Raw genomic sequence first — 4252 nt, forward strand, 5'->3', positions numbered from 1 at the left:
CTGACAATTTTTCCGGCTTGAGGCACCGGAGTCAGATTAAAGACACATACTGAACTAAAGGCGTATGTGCAAAGCTTGTCGGAGTGTAGAGAGTCAAGCTGAGTTGACTCGTCACGTGGTGATGACAACAGCCATGTGCAAAACACTCACAACTTTATCGTCTATGTGGAAAAGGTTGCTAACAGCGCTCTCTATGAGAGGCCCTCGCATATAACTATACGAGGAAAAGGCGATAGAGTTGTTTGAATGTGGGGCAGGTTCATCGACAAGCTAAGTTGATCACATTCTTGTTGTGGCATCCTACTAGAATTGGTCACGGTCTGCACCAACTCTCCCCAAGTTGGCCAGACTTAAAACTAGAAATAAGGTTTGCAGCTATGTGAACCTAGAAACTGTAAAGGAGTTGAAAGAACTTAAAGGAATTGAAAGAGGCCTTGAGGTATATCCTCTTGGTAAAGACCCACAAAAGCTCACAAAAGTGGCTTCGAAGGGCAAAACTGGTTCATCCAAAACAATTGGAGAGCTTAAAGCAGAACCAATTCGAATGAAACACTATTGGTGAAACTTCATCATGAGAACGTCACAAGCTGATCACGCTCTATGATATGACTAGTATTATGTTGCTTCTAGTAGGCTAAGCGCAAGCCGAAACATCAACATGTGAAAGTCGTAGAATTTTGCAATCAAACTGTGGCTAGTACTGTGATGTTACTAGTAACCTGGTGTTCCGTCATATGGCCAAGAGAGCATTTGAAGGCGAAACTTCTGCATGGGAAAGCTGCATCATGATCAAAATTTTATATCGAGTATTATGTTGACGTTAGTAGGCCTTGGCCGAAAACGCAGCATGTGAAAGGTATAGATAAAAGTTATTGTTGCAGTCAGTACTGTGTAGTTACTAGTAGCTGGATTTAAGCTCAAAATGAGACACTGTTGGTGAAACTTCATCATGAGAATGTCACAAGCTGATCAAGCTCTATGATATGACTAGTATTATGTTGCTTCTAGTAGGCTAAGCGCAAGCCGAAACATCAACATGTGAAAGTCGTAGAATTTTGCGATCAAATTGTGGCTAGTACTGTGATGTTACTAGTAACCTTGTGTTACGTCATATGGCCAAGAGAGCATTTGAAGGCGAAACTTCTGCATGGGGAAGCTGCATCATGAACAAAAGTTTATATCGAGTATTATGTTGACATTAGTAGGCCCTGGCCGAAAGCGCAGCATGTGAAAGGTATAGATAAAAGTTATCGTTGCAGTCAGTACTGTGTAGTTACTAGTAGCTGGATTTAAGCTCGAAATGAGACACTGTTGGTGAAACTTCATCATGAGAACGTCACAAGCTGATCACGCTCCATGATATGACTAGTATTATGTTGCTTCTAGTAGGCTAAGCGCAAGCCGAAACATCAACATGTGAAAGTCGTAGAATTTTGCGATCAAATTGTGGCTAGTACTGTGATGTTACTAGTAACCTTGTGTTACGTCATATGGCCAAGAGAGCATTTGAAGGCGAAACTTCTGCATGGGGAAGCTGCATCATGAACAAAAGTTTATATCGAGTATTATGTTGACGTTAGTAGGCCCTGGCCGAAAGCGCAGCATGTGAAAGGTATAGATAAAAGTTAGCGTTGCAGTCAGTACTGTGTAGTTACTAGTAGCTGGATTTAAGCTCGAAATGAGACACTGTTGGTGAAACTTCATCATGAGAACGTCACAAGCTGATCACGCTCTATGATATGACTAGTATTATGTTGCTTCTAGTAGGCTAAGCGCAAGCCGAAACATCAACATGTGAAAGTCGTAGAATTTTGCAATCAAACTGTGGCTAGTACTGTGATGTTACTAGTAACCTTTTCTTACGTCATATGGCCAAGAGAGCATTTGAAGGCGAAACTTCTGCATGGGGAAGCTGCATCATGAACAAAAGTTTATATCGAGTATTATGTTGACGTTAGTAGGCCCTGGCCGAAAGCGCAGCATGTGAAAGGTATAGATAAAAGTTATCGTTGCAGTCAGTACTGTGTAGTTACTAGTAGCTGGATTTAAGCTCGAAGTGAGACACTGTTGGTGAAACTTCATCATGAGAACGTCACAAGCTGATCACGCTCTATGATATGACTAGTATTATGTTGCTTATAGTAGGCTAAGCGCAAGCCGAAACATCAACATGTGAAAGTCGTAGAATTTTGCGATCAAATTGTGGCTAGTACTGTGATGTTACTAGTAACCTTGTGTTACGTCATATGGCCAAGAGAGCATTTGAAGGCGAAACTTCTGCATGGGGAAGCTGCATCATGAACAAAAGTTTATATCGAGTATTATGTTGACGTTAGTAGGCCCTGGCCGAAAGCGCAGCATGTGAAAGGTATAGATAAAAGTTAGCGTTGCAGTCAGTACTGTGTAGTTACTAGTAGCTGGATTTAAGCTCGAAATGAGACACTGTTGGTGAAACTTCATCATGAGAACGTCACAAGCTGATCACGCTCTATGATATGACTAGTATTATGTTGCTTCTAGTAGGCTAAGCGCAAGCCGAAACATCAACATGTGAAAGTCGTAGAATTTTGCAATCAAACTGTGGCTAGTACTGTGATGTTACTAGTAACCTTTTCTTACGTCATATGGCCAAGAGAGCATTTGAAGGCGAAACTTCTGCATGGGGAAGCTGCATCATGAACAAAAGTTTATATCGAGTATTATGTTGACGTTAGTAGGCCCTGGCCGAAAGCGCAGCATGTGAAAGGTATAGATAAAAGTTATCGTTGCAGTCAGTACTGTGTAGTTACTAGTAGCTGGATTTAAGCTCGAAGTGAGACACTGTTGGTGAAACTTCATCATGAGAACGTCACAAGCTGATCACGCTCTATGATATGACTAGTATTATGTTGCTTATAGTAGGCTAAGCGCAAGCCGAAACATCAACATGTGAAAGTCGTAGAATTTTGCGATCAAACTGTGGCTAGTACTTTGATGATGCTTGTAGCCAACCGAATTGGTTGAAAAGCCCAATAAGTAAGCTAACTTGGGAGAGCTTGTTGGAAACCAAATGCTACTAGATTGGTCCAAATACATCCTTCAACAGGGGATCACTTGGCTCGCTTTACGAAGAGGAGCACAGCTATATGTGTTAATTCGGTATGAATCGCAAGATTTGTTTACCGACCTCTCTAACGCAAAAGGCGGTCTCGGCTTCGGCTGTTGACTGCGTCCGATTCAGGGTTATATAACTCTCGATTGAACACATTGATGTTCTATTGTTGGTGCTTCCAATAAAATTGGAACACTTAAAGCAGAACCGATTCAAATAATAGCATTCTGATCAATGATTGCATTCCTTGATCAAGAACTGCTGGAGTCATTGTGATGGCGAATTTTCTTCATAAGAAAATTGCAAAGAGACGGAACTTAATGAGACTAGTATTATGTTGTTTCTAGTAAGCGGAAGCTGAAACAGCAACATGTGAAAATCAAGTTTTGTTCAATGATCTCGAGGCGATAAGTACTATGAAGCAACTAGTAGCCTAAGCATGACTCAGATTTGAGACAGTCAAAAAGACTGGCGAAACTTCTTCACATGAAAGTTACATAGAGAACTACAAATGTATACAGCGAGTATTATGTTGTTTCTAGTAGGCGAAAGCTGAAACATCAACATGTGAAAGTTGTCTGCAAACTGTAGAACGATATGTGATTAGTACTGTGCTGTTACTAGTAGCCAGTCTGACTGTAGAAGCCAAGACAAAGGGAAACTAATGCATCTGAAAAGGACAAGTTATGGAAAGGTATGCACGATAAGTATTATGTTGTTTCTAGTAAGCGGCAGCTGAAACATCAACATGTGAACGTCGTTGTGTACAGTAACCTAGAACTATATAGTCCTTAGTAACGTGCATTTACTAGTACCTGTAATTGGTATTCAGACTCAGGCAGTTTGGAATAGTTTGGCAAAGATGCACCAGAGAAAACTGGGATTTGATACAGAAATTGTTGAATACAAGTATTATGCTGCTTCTAGTAGGTTGAATCCGAAACATCAGCATGTGAAAATTGAAAACATTTCTGGTTCGAATTGTCACAAGTATTTGGTGATCTGAGTAGCCAAACTCACTACAACGCCAATTGAAGGCAAAAATTCTCAACGGGAAAAGCTATTCTCATTGAATGAGCTAACAAGACGAGTATTATGTTGCTTCTAGTAGGCGAAAGCCAAAACATCAACATGTGAAAGTCTTGCTGAACAAATTTAATG

The 4252-nt window shown here is 40.7% G+C and overlaps 1 pseudogene; it reads left to right on the plus strand.

Moving 5' to 3' along the window:
- The first annotated feature begins 3073 nt into the window (after window positions 1-3073).
- LOC142357178 (5.8S ribosomal RNA) lies at window positions 3074-3225 on the plus strand (annotated as a pseudogene).
- Window positions 3226-4252: the final 1027 nt, after the last annotated feature.

Source organism: Convolutriloba macropyga, unplaced genomic scaffold (assembly GCF_964194025.1).
Source record: "Convolutriloba macropyga unplaced genomic scaffold, txConMacr16.3 SCAFFOLD_4968, whole genome shotgun sequence".
In the NCBI taxonomy this organism is placed as follows: Eukaryota; Metazoa; Xenacoelomorpha; order Acoela; family Convolutidae; genus Convolutriloba; species Convolutriloba macropyga.